General features: G+C 39.7%; 1 non-coding gene across 1 annotated transcript; it reads left to right on the plus strand.

Annotated features, from left to right (window-relative positions):
- Positions 1-4,592: 4,592 nt before the first annotated feature.
- Positions 4,593-4,698, plus strand: LOC140808487 (small nucleolar RNA R71). The gene has a single exon (XR_012112908.1). It is a non-coding gene; the product is annotated as a small nucleolar RNA R71 (small nucleolar RNA).
- The last annotated feature ends 12,273 nt before the right edge of the window (positions 4,699-16,971 follow it).

Here is a 16,971-nt window from a genome sequence, read left to right on the forward strand (position 1 = left end):
CTTTCCGTCTTTCAATTCTACAGCTCCCGATGGATATACTTTCGAAATCACGAATGGACCAGACCATCGTGATTTCAACTTTCCGGGAAAAAGTCGCAACCGGGAGTTGTAGAGTAGGACACTTTCACCTTCTTTGAATTCTCTCTCGATGATCCGCTTGTCATGGGCCTTCTTCGTCTTTTCCTTGTAGGTTAGTGCGAGATCATATGCTATATTTTGGAATTCCTCCAACAGATCTAGTTGAAGCAAACGTCGTTCACCTGCATCAGTAAAGTTAAATTTTAGTGCTTTTGTTGCCCAATATGCCCGGTGCTCTAACTCTACAGGTAAATGACATGCTTTACCAAACAAAAGTCTATATGGTGTAGTGCCTATAGGTGTTTTAAAAGCAGCCATATATGCCCAAAGAGCATCATCTAACATCACCGACCAATCATTCCTACTGCCACCTACCACTTTCTCCAAAATCCGCTTAATCTCTCGGTTCGACACTTTCACTTGACAACTCGTCTGGGGGTGATAGGGGGTAGAGATCTTATGTGTGACACCATATTTGCTCAAAAGTTTTTCAAATAGTTTGTTGCAAAAATGCGTGCCACCATCACTAATGATTGCTCGTGGTGTTCCAAATCGGTTAAAAACGTTTTTCTTTAAAAATTTTAGGACCACTTGAGCATCATTAGTGGCGTACGCTTCCGGCTCTACCCACTTAGACACATAATCCACCGCAACCAAGATGTATTTTTTCGTGAAAGAACTGGGAAACGGTCCCATGAAGTCTATCCCCCACACATCAAAAACCTCACACTCAATCATATTATTTAAAGACATTTCATGACGGTTAGAGATGTTACCTGGCCGCTGGCATTTATCACAATGTAGCACATAAGAACGAGCATCTTTAAAGAGGGTTGGCCAATAAAAGCCACATTCATGTACCTTGGATGCCGTCCTTGTTGGTCCGAAATGACCACCTACCTCACGGTCATGGCAATGGTTGAGAATTTGATCGAACTCTTCCTCTGCAACACACCTTCTTATCATGGCGTCTGCACAAATTTTGAACAAAAACGGTTCCTCCCAAAAATAGTATTTCACGTCCGAAAAAAATTTCTTTCTTTGGTGAAAAGTTAAATTTGGGGGAGGTGAGCCTGTAACAAGAAAATTTTCAAAATTTGCATACCATGGACAATTTTTCACCTCAAACAGTTGCTCATCAGGAAACCAATCATTGATAGCATGATCGACAGAATCATCACAAATAAATTCTAATCTAGACAAGTGATCTGCTACCACATTCTCAACACCTTTCTTGTCTTTGATTTCTAAGTCAAACTCTTGCAATAATAAAATCCACCGAAGTAAGCGTGGCTTTGCATCTTTTTTAGCAAGTAAGTATTTAAGGGCAGAATTATCAGTGAATACAATTACTTTGGACAAAACAAGGTATGAATGAAATTTGTCAAGTGCAAATACTACTGCAAGTAATTCCTTTTCGGTTGTTGCATAATTCAATTGAGCCTCATCTAAGGTCTTACTTGCATAGTAAATTGTATGAAATACCTTGTTTTGCCTCTGGCCAAGTACGGCCCCCACTGCAGTGTCACTGGCGTCGCACATGATCTCGAAAGGTAGATCCCAATCCGGTGCTACCAAGACAGGAGCCATCACCAAGCGCTCCTTAAAATTCTCGTATGCCTGTAAACAGTCAGAATTGAAATCAAATGGCACATCTTTCATAAGTAAGGAAGATAGAGGTTTGGCAATTTTTGAAAAATCTTTTATAAAACGCCGATAAAAACCGGCGTGGCCTAGAAAACTTCTAACTCCCTTTATGGACGCCGGAGGTGGTAAGTTCTTGATAACTTCAACTTTCGCCTTATCCACCTCTATTCCATGCTCCGAAATCTTGTGCCCTAGGACAATTCCCTCTTGTACCATGAAATGGCACTTTTCTCAATTTAGCACGAAATTCGTCTCCTCACATCTCAACAACACCACCTTCAAGTTCTGCAAACAGTCATCAAAAGAAGGGCCGAAAATAGAGAAGTCATCCATAAAAATTTCAAGAAAAGTTTCTATCATATCATGGAATATAGCGATCATGCAACGTTGAAATGTGGCAGGGACATTACAAAGACCAAACGGCATGCGGCGAAAAGCAAAAGTTCCATAAGGACAAGTGAAAGTGGTTTTCTCTTGGTCCTCAGGTGCAATGGTGATTTGATTATACCCCGAATACCCATCTAGAAAACAATAAAACTCATGACCCGCTAACCTCTCAAGCATTTGATCAATAAAGGGAAGGGGAAAGTGGTCTTTTCGGGTGGCATCATTCAATTTCCTATAATCAATGCACACACGCCATCCCGTCACAGTCCTGGTGGGTATTAGTTCATTATTATCATTTCATTTGTAATCACAGTAATCCCACACTTTTTTATCACACACTGAACCGGACTTACCCATGCACTATCAGATATAGGATAGATAATACCTGCATCGAGAAGCTTAATCGTTTCTGCCTTTACTACCTCTTGCATCTTTGGATTCAATCTTCTCTGAGGTTGCACAAGAGGTGAGTACTTGTCTTCCATCAAGATCTTGTGCATGCAGACTGATGGATTGATCCCTTTGATATCTGCCACCTTCCACGCAAATGCACCCTTGTGCGCTTTAAAAACCTCCAACAGTTTGTCTTCCATCACATCTGTCAAAGCAGCAGAAATAATGACAGGTAATGTCTTATTCTCACCTAAGTAAACGTACTTGAGGTGTGGAGGCAACGGCTTTAGCTCAAGTGTTGGTGGCTCCTCGATGCTTGACCTTTGAGGGGTCAAATCTCTTCGTTCTCCTAGATCCTCCAGTCGCATCCTCATTGGCTTTCTCCATGGATGGTTGGCATTAAAGTGTGCCCCTATTTCAGCTTTTTCTTCATCCAATTCCTCTTCTCCCAATGCAGTAGTGATAGTGGCCTCCAAAGGGTCCCTAAGAGCATCCTGCACATAGTGAGACACAAGAGAGTCAAAAGCATCAATTCTAAAACAACTATCAGAATGTAGTGTGTCCTTAAGTGCATTAAAAACATCAAAAGTATTCTCTTCCTCCCGCACTCTCAATCTCAACTTCCCTTCCTGCACATCAATCAATGCCTTGCCAGTTGCAAGGAACGGTCTCCCCAAAATTAGGGGCATCTCTGTATCCTCCTCCATGTCGAGAACCACGAAATCCGCAGGAAAAATGAATTTGTCCACTTTCACTAGCACATCCTCAATCACTCCGTGGGGGTACTTGACAGATCTGTCAGCCAGTTGCAAGGACATCCTCGTCGGCTTAGGCTCCCCCAACCCAAGTTTCCTAAACACAGACAATGGCATAAGATTAATACTTGCACCAAGATCACATAACGCTTTATGAAAAACAACATCACCAATCATGCAAGGAATAGAGAAACTCCCTGGGTCTTTTAGTTTCGGTGGGATTTTGTTTTGCACCAAAGCAGAGCAATTTTCAGTTAAGTTCACTGTCATGCGATCCTCCAACTTCCTCTTGTTAGCTAAAATGTCCTTCAAAAATTTAGCATAACTAGGCATTTGCATTAAAGCATCGGCGAAGGGAATATTGATATGCAATTTTTTAAATACCTCAAGAAACTTACCGAATTGTGCATCTAGTTTTGCTTTTTTCAATGCTGCAGGAAAAGGAGGAGGTATAACAATTTTAGGTTGTGTAGTGGGTGCTAGTGTAGAGTTAGAAGCCTTACCTTTAGATGTCGTAGTCTGCTCATCCAATGTTTGAGTTTTCTCTTTCTCTCTTGACTCCAAAACTTTCCCACTCTTCAACTCAATGGCCTTCACTTGCTCTTTTGGATTAGTCTCGGTATTACTTGGCAAGGTGCCTGGCTCTCTACTTGCTATCATCTTTGCCAACTGTCCAATTTGATTCTCGAGCCCTTTTATCGATGCATCTTGGTTTTGAAGTCTAGTTTCAGTCGATGAAATAAACTTAGACATCATTTGCTCCAAGTATGACTTTTCTTCTCTAGGAAGATCGGATCTGTACATCGGTTGTTTCCCATATTGTTTTCCTCCTTGCGGTCTGTTCTGACTGTTTTGACCGTCCCATGAGAAGTTGGGATGTGCCTCCACCCAGGATTGTATGTGTTCGAATAAGGGTCATTCCTTGGGCGGTTTTGGACTCCCACTTGATTCACTGGTGCCTCATTTTGCACATAGAATGGATTGTCATCTTGACAGTCCTTCACTTAGTGTTCCCCTCCACACTTTTCACAGAATATCTCTTGAAGACGCATCGCCGTGCCACCCACATTCAAGTTGTCTAGTTTCCTGTTTAAAGCATCAAGTTGTGCAGTAATAACAGAAAAATCAGTTACCTGGTGAACTCCTGCACTCTTCCGTTGGTTGTTTCTTTCAGATTGAGGATGATAGCTGCTAGCAGCCATCTCCTCTAATAATTCATATCCTTCCTCTGCGGTTTTTCTCAACAGGTTTCCACAAGCAGCAGCATCTATCATAGTATGGTTAGGAGTAGGCAAACCATAATAAAATGTTTGAACGACTAACCCAAGTGGTAACTCGTGATGTGGGTATCTTCGTAGTAGATCCTTGAAGCGTTCCCATGCCTCATATAAAGATTCCTGATCAAATTGAGCAAATGTTGTAATGTCTGCCCGCAGCTTCATGGTCTTGGAGGGAGGGAAGTATTTGATGAGAAATGCTTTCGCCATGTCTTCCCATGTAGTGATCGAACCTACAGGCAAACAATTTAACCATGCTTTAGCTTTATCACGTAAAGAGAAAGGAAACAACCACAATCTAACAGCATCATCAGAAACTCCATTGAATTTAAAAGTATCGCAAATTTCAAGAAAATCTACGATGTGCGTGTTTGGGTCATCTATTGCAGTTCATCCAAATTGGACTGTGTTCTGAATCATATGGATTATAGCTGGCTTGATTTCAAAGTGGTTTGCCCGCACGATAGGCCTCACAACGCTAAGGCGTGCACCCTCTAAAGAAGGCTGGGCATACTCTAGCATCGGTATGCGGCGTGGCATCTCGACTTGTCTATTTTCACGCTGTTCCTCCTCACGTTCTGGCTCGTGTCTCTCCATCAGTTCTTTAAGTCTCTGTTGTTGTCTTCTCCTACGGAAGGTTCTTTCAATTTCAGGATCGAATTCAAGCTCCACGTTTAGTGACTTTGGCATGCACAAGATAAGATATCTGGAATAAAAAAAGAGTGTTAGCTCAAGACAAATAAAATAACACTAAAGAAAACGACTAAAAATAAAATTGTAGATTAACACTCCCCGGCAACGGCGCCAAAAACTTGATCGAGCAAAACTTGCACTATGAAATCCTCAATAAAAATATGATTTTGTATGCTCAAAATTAATCGCAAGTGCACGATGTCAAGTAATAGTATAGTGTACGTGAGTACGAGTATCGTTCCACTGAAGACTGTGTTTAACAATTATTATTCCAGTTATTAAAACTTTAGCAACGAAATTTGAGTGATTGTTTTATAACTAATAACATTTAATAAAACTAAATACACAAGTTCAAGAATTTAATGATGAGATATGAATGCTAGATCAATTGATTAAATTTCAATGATAAATGAATTTGTTGGGAATTCCGGTTCACCTACCCCTTATTAATTTGTTAATTCGTTCAATTGTGTTTAAATGCTTCCGACAGGATCTCCTATTCAATTGAACACACTCTCTCGAGCTATGCCAAACTAATTCTACCCAATGAAGTAATTAAATGTCTTTAATTATTTATCAAGAGTGAATCGCATTTCGATTTATGAAATCCCCTAATTTTCGACCCTTAGGACTATGATTATCGGCACGTATCCAACTTCATATATCTATGTAAATTGTAGATCCACAGATTATACTACTCGTTCCTATCACTAGTTATTCTCTCGAACTCAATCGTGATATTGAAAACGTCGTTAAAGTTAGCTACGCTCTAACCACACAATAAAACAATAGTATAACCAAGAACAAATCACAAATTGAAATATAAATTAACTAAATCAAAGTTTGGGGTAGGATCCCCTTAAATCCCAACAAATATAAAAGTTTAGCTACTAAAGTTCATGATTGAAAATCAACAAAACAACGTTGAAATGATAAAAACTAAATAAGAAATACTAGATTTGGCGAAAAACGCGAAGAACGACGCCCGGAAAACTTCAAATTTTCAATCCAAGCGCAAAGTGCTCTCCAAGGCTTGTGCTCTTCCTCAATAATGTCTGGTAAAACCCTCCAAAAGTCATCCACCCCCTTCCATATCAGCCATACCTCCGAAATAAGGAAAAAAATCGGATAAAAAATCTTGCCAAAATTAGGTGGCGCTCGGGCGGTAGAGAATTACCGCTCGAGTGCCACACTCTCTGTAGAAGACTTGGGGAATGCGGATTCTGGCGCTCGGGCGGTAGAAAAGTACCGCTCGAGCGCCAAACTTCTGTATCTTGGATCCATGTTCGCGCTCGAGCGGTAGAAAACAACCGCTCGAGCGCCGACCTCTCGGGATTTCTCCTTGGCCTTTCACCTCTCGCGCTCGGGCGGTATAAAAGTACCGCTCGAGCGCCAAACTTCTGCTCAATATTTGCTTCAGTTCGCACTTTGCTCCATATTCGACTTCCCGGTCATTTTTCCTGCAAATTTTTCACATACGAGTGAGACATGATCGAATGCAGATGTTTATTCTATAATGAACAAAATGTGAATGAAATAAACGCACGTACAATGCAAACACACACACACATTAATGCAATAAAACACGTAAAAACAACACCTATCAACCCACTCATGGGGTATCACCAGTTTCTCCCTCTTAAGTCGAACTGAATTGCAGGTTCGAAGTTCTATTATTTGCACTGACATTGGCTTACAATATGTGAGCCATGCATTCTACCCCTGCTTCCCATATCCTTGAACACACCATCCATCAATAACCCTTCATTTTTTGAACAATCAGATTTTCTTTGGGCCCCCTATAAATACATATACACTCTTCACTTTATTATCATCTCCCAACACATTATCTCCTCCTCCCTTCACTCACTAGCTCTCCCCTTTCGCTTCACCCCCTAACTCGCTCGTCCTCGTCCTCGCCCTCGCCCATGCCTTCGCCAACACCCACTCCCATGCCTATGCTCATACCCGCGCCCCCGCCTCACTCTAACTACCTGCCCAACACCTGTTCGTCGAATCACCTCATCTAGCCAACATCGCCTCTCACCCTCGCCCATAGCCTCGCCTGCAGGCTCCTCTCGCCGCCATCTCACCTCATCTAACTACCCTCTCGCCTTACCCCTTACCCACACCTAGCACCCTCGCCCATCTCCTTCGCCCGCACCCTCGCCTCGCCCACTATGGTATGATCACCTATTATCCCACATCTCTCTCACTAGTGAGTTAGACCTTAGGATTTTATGGCACATTCTCTCTTCCCACAAAATCATCATTCCCACCTCCCAAGACTGACCCTATCTAGCTCCCAAGGGTGGTTGTTATACATTTTTCCAACATCAGTTAGAAGCAGAACTCCACTTTCCTCTATCTGAGTTCCTCAAGTGCAGAGCATTTATTACTTGTGCACCTAGGTCAACTCACCACAATTCATTCTGTTCGATATGTAGCTTCTTGGTATTATTATGGGCTCTAGGCCTTCCTCTATATTGCACAACTTTTTCTTATTTTTTGTTCTTAGCCAAATCGAAGGAAGGATCTTTCTACGTAATCTCGTGATCCAGCCGCAAACTTTTTGATGGGGCTCCTAGTCACGTAAAATATTGGGAAAAATACTTCTTCATCCAACCTCCCAAAGAGTGGACTTGTACCATGGAGTGGTATCGTCCCATTGTTATTTATCTCATTATGTTTTACATGTTGATTGAGGTATCGATATTGAGATTGAATATGATTTCTAGATTTTCCATGGTGTATTGAGAATGAATATGTGTAAATAGTGATAGTAAGATGTGTAGGTAGAAGTAGTGTAATGAAGTTGGTAGGAAATGAGATGAAAATATGGTAGTTCTTACCAGTTTTATCATAATCATTTGATGTGTGATGTCATACCCATTAGAAAGCTAAGATATAATGCTACAACTTTCATGTTTTGGGTTTTGTCCAAATCATTGTGAAAGACAAGCCAAAAGTTCCCCGAAGTGTGTCGTGTATACCGTCATTCCCTCACTGACACATGTTAGGCGAATAAGCATAACTTTTTACGCAGACCTCCAAACGACATGAAACTAGTCGGAGATCCAAGCCAAGACATAGAGCTACAACGTTTTTGTTTACCACGTTCTCAAATTATGAAGGGAAGAGCTGTTTCTAGAGCAATCTTTGATGAAGCAGTGCGTAGAGGCAGAACATGTGGCGCCCGAGCGGTAGAAAATGACCGCCCGAGCGCCGGTACACTACAAGCCTATCATTTTTACAGAGTATTCCACGCTCGGGCGGTAGAAAATGACCGCCCGAGCGCCGCTTTGCATAAGAAAAGATAAGTATCGACTTTTCCAAGCAATTTTCACCATTTCTCAATCCTTAAATAGAAAAACTCGAGAGAAAACCTAGGAATCTTTCTCCAAATGCTTTCTTTTTCATTCCTTTCATCATTTTGAAGTGAGAACTTAGTTCTCCATCTCAAGAACTTCCTAAAGGTGTAGGTTTTCTTCTTTTTAGTTGTTCTACATGTAAAAGAGTAGCTTTCACCTACTAGAGACATAGTGACTGAACTATTGGTTTATTGACAGCATAGGAGTAATAAACATCATCTCAAACCAGTGTTCTTGCGCTTGGACTATAATTTGGCATGTTCTTGAAGTAATACGTGAGTAATATTATGATTTCAAATGCCTTCCATTGATTATTGCTATATGTACATTGTTAGTATGCTTATTGATAAAAACATAGCACCATATTCCATTGTTATGTATTAAATATGAAAGGAACTCATGAATATTGTAGATAGGTGCTATGTAATGAACATGAAAGGAAAATGGCTGATTTTACATGATATAGAGCTTGTTGACATCACGGGTGATTTTAAGTCTACCAAACCTATTGGCCAATATATGTTCATGGGGCATGGGGTTGCCAAATGTTGCTCCTTGACATCCAACACAGTAGTATCTATATAATAAAGCAAGCACAGTAGTATAGGTCAAGTAATGAGGCTCAAGTACAAAAATTAACATGAATATATGCTATGATACGACATGGTTTAAAGATTCATTGTTGTTCACGACTTGATATGTATGTTCCTTCTATGCATATTGATACGTATAAGTGCCAACTTATTGAGTTTATAAACTCACGTAGCTCATGTATTACAGGATCAGGTAATGAAGATACATAGGATGCCGGTTCGCCAATGGATGCTTGTGACGTGCCTCAGCTCAACAAGAACCGGTACTTCTTATTGTATAGCTTCCGCATATGTATTATAATGAAATTAATGTCAGGGTTTGAAACAAGTTTTACAATGTGTATGTCTATGGGTATAATGATACGGAATATGTTTGTATAGAAGGAAATGATTATATGTACATATTGTTATTGTTGCTTGAGGGTTAATGTATTACATATAGTTATTATTCTTGAGTGTTGGTGTATTGAAATATAGGGACATCATGCCAAAATTTTTACGAAACTGTCAAATTAATGTCCTTGTTTGAATTACTTCATAATATAGATATAACATTCAAATCCTATTTTGATTATAGTAATCATGTCAAGTATAGAGTAAGGTTGTGGCATTTTAGAGTGGTATCAAAGCCTACCCGTCCCAAAGTTTCAAGAATGATAAAAACATACCTACACATAGTAGTATTGTACTAGGGGACCGATACTTTAATATTCCCAAACTTTTATCTAAGGATCTCCTATACTATTCTGGGCTAAGTCCTGCAAAAATTAAACTGAAAAAGAAAGGTTGTAGATATTCTAATTTTTTTACACTAACTCGTTTCATTTTCATTTATTATGCTCTTTGATAACATTCTCGTCTGAATTATTGTTTTTATTCGCAGATACTAGAGCCATGAAAGCTATATTTCTCCGCAAGCTTGAGAAAAATGAGAAGGCTGTGGGTTCATCATCGACACTGATGAACCCAAGAATCAAGTTACTCCATCCGTCACAATAAACACGAAGGGAAATTTCGCCACTGCTGAAAAGAAACTTGCTGGCTCTCCTACCGCCTCTAAGAAAAAGTCAAGCTCATCCTCCTCAACCCAGAGGCGAGTTTCCTCTACGAATCCCCCAAGAAATTCTGATTCATCCCCGTCTCCTCAGGCCAAGTCCTCTCCCCACTATGGAAAGAAGAAAACTCTCATCGGTCCAAGCCCATTAGTCCAACAGAAAGGTAAATGGAAACTTTTCGTGACCTCACATCGGCCTCTTCTCCAGAGGTGTCAAGATCAGATGATGAACATCCTTCTGGGCCAGAGATACACCCCTTGTATACCCCAGAATCAGTTATAGTTGGACGAGGTCCTACCAACATAGCCCAAAAGCTGTTATTTCAGCTCCCTTCCCACACAGATGCGAAGTTTTTGAATTCATTTGGGGGGTGGTTTGACCTTGCCAGCCAGACATGCAGCAGTCTCACTGAGGTATGTTTCTCCCTTAGATTGGTAGGCTCCTGAGGGGCATCTTGACCCGCCACTCTCTTCTCGGCTCTCTTTTCCTATGGTTTATCCATGGAGGGTCCCGGCTTCTCCTAAGGAACGGGCGAGACCTTGGGCGACTCCCGGATGAAGCTCAATCTCGCTTATCAAGTGGACGCAATCTAGCTTCATTATCAACCCTCTACGATTTTTCCCACCTCCCTCCTGTTTCCCCCACCTCCATCACTTGATCTCAATTCCTAAAGGAATATAGGATGAGAATTGTTCTTTACCTCTAGTCTTATCCTCTTCTCCCTCACCCACCTCTCTTCCTACGCCTATCTCCATCTCCTCAACCCTACTTCCTCCAGGTCGCTTGTGGAGACCCGGACGCTAATCATCTTCTTAATCGTCATTGGGACTAATTAATCAATTAGAATAAACAGGGTCTAAATTTTATTTTATTTTTTAAAATGCGGAAGGTAATGGAATTAAACTCCTATACATATCAGTATAAAAGTATAAATCTAATACAACATACACTCATTTACATCTCAGGTTTAACAACTAACTATCAAGTGTTTAAACCCTATCTTTAGTCCAATTCGTAGTCTCCACTCTAATCTCGATCTTTCTTCACCTCTATGACCATGAACTTGTCCCACTTGTTGCCATGCACACATACAGAAAAGACAACAGCCTGATAACTCCGGTGAGATATAAATATCCCAGTATAAACAATGTATACATGCAATCATATAAAACATATATAAAAGCATAAACAATCATGAAAACATGTATCCAATCTGACTACATGAATCGATACAAATCTGTACCTAAATCTAGGACTCACTTCTAATCTAGGGATCCCGATCTAATTTAGACTTTGGTATGTTGTATCGAATGTCTACAATAGACGTCGATATACATCTAAGCTCATCGATACACCGTAAGTCTAGAGTCTCAGCGGTTCTGACAAAGACTCGGCGATTCTGCCCTAACTAGGCTGATCTGCCCTATACTCAAACTCTGGCTCTGCTATCATTCAATAGACGAAACATATCAATCTGATAATCTGCAAATATCAATGCAATAAAATAAAGTATGTGATTTTGGGAAACTCAAGTCAAACTTAACTCGAGTTGTGCAATCCCGAATCAACATTTATTTATACCTTTCGTGTTGTCGCTCTGATACAATCAAAGTCTTGATTAAAATTCTGTCACTGTTCAATCTGACAATGAAAATATCAATATATTGTATCAATATTCTAATCAAATCACGACATCTTTGTTTTATCAAATTCTGACAATACAATAGTACAATCCTGCGATACCGGTGATACCAAACCAGTATCTACTAATTTCAATAATTTACAATCAACCACCGTACAAATCTGACATCGTAGTTCTCTGTTTGTTTTTTTAACTTGGCATGGGCGACGCGAGAACCTTGTTGGTTTTGCTACCATGTGAGAATTAGACAAGGTTAAAGAGGAGCTAACTCTTTAGCACGCACGCCACGTGTTTGACAAAATGATTCAATGAATGTTTTTATGGCATACTATGGTTAAGAAACGATATGGATTCCTTCTTTACACAATTGTTGGGATTTTAGTTTTCTTGAATATCCAATTTGCGGATCTTGATTCGAAGCAGTATTGAATTAATTATGAATTTTGAACAGAAACTACTTTGTTTTGATAGATGATCAAAGTTCTTGAGTTATAGTAGAATTCAGAGGTCCAAGGCTTCTCACCTACACATTTCGATCTTCTTTTGGTAATATTTGAAAGGTATGTTACGGTTGGTAACATATGAGGTAAAAGTATCATTTTTATTTTAAATTGAAAATTTTATGTCTCGATGAATTACTTGTGATTTGATGATGATTGTGGCCTTGAGATGAGTTTATGATTATATCGAAATGATGATATTGATTTGCATCATTACATTGCATATTGAGCCACTTGTCGATTCAGATTTGATATGGCGGAGGTAGCCTTGATTTATTGATTTGTTGGAGGTATGAGGATATAGTTGAGTTGGCATAGTGTATGCGGATGTCGCTGCTATGGCCTGAACACTCTCTATAGGCGCACCATAGTCCTGGAATTGTAGAACACAGCAACCGACCTCGAGCGGAGGAGTAGGTGGATATTGCTGGGAGATTCTCTATCCTTGGGTACCCTATGACCAAATGATTCACTTGATCTTGAGATTTATTGATAGCCCACAGCTTCTGATCACGCATTGCATTATATTGCATCTTTATGAATTTATATGAAATATTTGTAAATTTTAATTCTCATATGTTATTGATTGTATCATACTGGGTTTATACACACCGGCATGTCTGGTACCTCTTGTTTTCATGTGCTTGACGGTAGGTGAGGCGAGGCTTGGGATGCCAGAGTCCAACTCCAGGCGAGGAGATACGAGTTAGAGTGGGATTCTCGGGTCTTAGGAGCTATTTGATGATGTTTGGATTACTTTAGCCACTAGTTTATTTTGGCATGTTGAAACTTATATTCAAACATTTGAGACCTTTAAATTATTTTGACGATGTTTATGTCAGTTTGTGAACAACAAAATATATATTTTACTAAATCGTTTGGTTTGTTACATTTATAATTAATAGTATTAATGTCGGACCCGGGGCCCTACATTAGGTGGTATCAGAGTGTAAGATATTTGGGAACAGGGTATATCAAGGCAGTTTGAATCGCTTGATCATGTAATATATTTGCTAGTATTTTCATTGTGCCATAATGTGAAATACATGATTATAATTTAGATATTATACTGTTGTGCTTTATTCGAGATTTATTGAGTCTCGAGAACCAGAGATGATTGATACAAGATTGAAATTATTATGATACTATGATTTTATCTGTGTTTGATCTATTTTATATCAGACATGGCTACTCGAGGTAGAGGTTGTGGTAGACCTTGACAGAACATACCAGTGGCACAAGATTAAGGTAGTGCTACTCATACTCAGATGGATATAACTCCGACTCCGATGGAGATATTGTTAGCCAGATTTCAGTCTTTGCACCCACCGATGTTGAAGGGTACAGATAATGCATTAGAGTGTGAGAACTGGTTGGAGAATATGGATCAGTTATTTGAATCTCTTGAGTATTCAGATGATCGTAGAATCAAATTAGTTGTTCATCAGTTATTAGATGTTGCTAAAAGTTGGTGGATCATAACAAAGAAAGCTTTAGAGGATCGAGGTACGATTGTTACCTGGGATATATTTAAATCTGAATTCTATCAGCGTTTCTTTATTACCTCTTACAGGAAAGATAGGGGAGCGAGGTTTGCAAATTTAAAGCAGGAAAATCTGAATATTGAGGACTATGTTGCGAAGTTCTCGAATTTACTGAGATTTGCCTCTCATGTAGCATCCGATGAAGAAACTAAGGCCGATCATTTCATAAATGGTCTTAATCCTGATATATTTACCCTGGTTAATACTGGAAGGCCTAACACTTTTGCTGAGGCTCTTGATCGAGCCAAGGGAGCTGAAACTGGAATCATTAGGCAAAGAGGTTCTCAATATTCGCAAAGACCCCAACAGGCACAGTTCCGACAGCAGTTCAGACAGTGTACTACTGGCGGTAACAGTGGCAACATAAGAGAGCAGTTCAAGGCTAGAGGCAAACAATTTAACAGGCATGGAAGTAATTTTTCGAGTTCTAGTGGATCGAGACAGTCTGGTTCAGTTCAGAGCACTGGTTATTCAGGCCCGAATTGTGGTCAGTGCGCTGGTAGACATTATACCGATCAGTGTAGAGGAGTTTCGGGAGCTTGCCATTTGTGTACCCAGGTGGGACACTATGCTCGAGTGTGTCCTAATCGTGGCAGTGATATATCGCAGAGTGGGGGATTATCGAGACAGACACCTCATCAGAATCGCCAGACTCCTACAGTTCATTCCTATCAGCAGTCAAACCGGTCAGATCAGAATAAACAGAGTGGTAGCCACAGGGTAGGACAGCCACCTAGACAGCAGGTCCGAGTTTATTACATTCACTGAGGATGGGGCACATAATGCTCCAGATAATTTTATTGCAGGTAATTGTTTTCTTTCAAGTTATCCTGCTTATGTTTTGATAAATACTGGTGCATCACATACTTTCATAGCTGAGCACTTTGTCTCGTTGCATTCATTGCATTCTATGCCATTATCATCTACATTATCTATTTCTACTCCAATGTGCAAAGTGATGAGGTCAGCAGAAATGATAAATGGTTGTGAATTTCGTTATGAGGATAATGTCATTGAGATGGATTGCATTGTGTTGGAGATATCTGATTTTGACTGCATAGTTGGTATTGACATGTTGACAAGATACAGGGCTACTGTAGATTGTTTTCAGAAGATTGTTAAGTTTAGGCCCGATATGACAGATCACTGGACATTCTATGGTAAAGGTTCTCGAGCTAAGATTCCTTTGATATCTGTTTTGTCCATGACTCGTTTGTTCTAGAAAGGAGTCGAATGTTTCTTGGTTTATGCAATTGATATTTCAAGGTGAGTACCTAAATTGGCAGATATTCCAATTGTTAGTGAATTTTCAGATGTATTTACAGATGAGATTCCAGGATTTCCTCCAGTCCGAGAGATTGATTTCAACATTGAGTTGATACCAGGTACACAACCTATTTCTAGAGCTCCTTATAGGATGGCGCCAATTGAACTAAAGGAACTAAAGGAACAACTTGAGGATCTATTGGCTAAATGATATATAAGACCAAGTGTTTCACCTTGGGGTGCTCCGGTTTTATTTGTGAAGAATAAAGACGGGTCTATGAGGCTTTGTGTCGATTATCGACAGTTGAATAAAACCACAGTAAAGAATAAGTATCCTTTGCCAAGGATTGATGATCTCTTTGACCAGTTGCAGGGTTCTTCAGTATATTCTAAGATTGATTTAAGATCTGGATATCATCAGTTAAGAGTTAGAGAGGCGGATGTGCCTAAGACTGCTTTTCGTACCTGGTATGGGCGTTTTGAATTTTTGGTTATGCCTTTTGGGTTGACCAAGTATTTATGGATTTGATGAACCGTGTGTTTCAACGGTATATAGATCAATTTTTTGTGATTTTCATTGATGATATTCTTATTTATTCAAAATCCGAAATTGAGCATGCCGAGCACTTGAGAGCTGTTTTGCAGATTTTGAGAACTGAAAAGTTGTATGCTAAATTATCCAAATGCGAGTTTTGGTTGGATAGAGTGATTTTCCTTGGACATGTTATTTCAAGTTCTGGTATATCAGTTGATCCGAGTAAAGTTGAGGCAGTCATCAATTGGTCTAGACCGACATCAGTTCCTGAGGTACGTAGTTTTATGGGTTTGGCAGGCTATTATCGCAGATTTATTGAAGGATTCTCACAGATTGCGAGGCCAATTACCCAGCTGACACAAAAGAATGCACCATTTATTTGGTCGCAAGCATGTGAGTCTAGTTTTGTTGAACTTAAGCAGAGATTGACTAGTGCTCCAGTTCTAACTATCCCATCAGGTGTAGAAGGATTTACAGTGCACACTGATGCTTCACATCAAGGACTGGGTTGTGTATTAATGCATCATGGACGTGTTGTTGCATATGCTTCACGACAGTTGAAGCCACATGAGTCTAGATACCCAGTGCATAACTTGGAACTAGCAGCAGTGGTTTTTTCCTTAAAAATTTGGCGTCACTACTTGTATGGGGAGAAATTTGAGATATTCACTGATCATAAGAGTTTGAAATATCTCTTTTCACAACCGGATCTGAACATGAGACAGAGACGTTGGTTAGACTTGTTGAAAGACTATGATTGTGAAATAAAATATTATCCATGAAAGTCAAACGCAGCAGCTGATGCTTTGAGCAGAAAAGTATGTAATATGTCTTTGATCACTAGCAATGTTTCTGATCTAGTATAAGAATGTTGTCTTTCTAGGTTCGATTTTGTGGTAGATACGGAACCTGTAAGAGTATTTATGATTCAAGCAGAGCTAGAGTTGTTTATAAAAATGAAAGAGTCCCAAAGTTTAGATCAAAACATTCAAAAATCAGTTGAACTCGTCAAATCAGGACAACAATCATAATTTCAGGTCAATAATGATGGTATTTTGTTTGTGAATGATTGTATTGTAGTTCCTAATATTTCAGAGTCGAGGAGGCAGATTTTGCGTGATGCTCATTGCAGTAAATTCAGTGTACACACTGGAAGTAAAAAGATGTACAATGATTTGAAGAAAAAATTTTGGTGGAAAAGAATGAAATCTACCATAGTAGAATTTGTATCCCGT

Source organism: Primulina eburnea, chromosome 12 (genome assembly GCF_022965805.1).
Source record: "Primulina eburnea isolate SZY01 chromosome 12, ASM2296580v1, whole genome shotgun sequence".
Taxonomy (NCBI): Eukaryota; Viridiplantae; Streptophyta; class Magnoliopsida; order Lamiales; family Gesneriaceae; genus Primulina; species Primulina eburnea.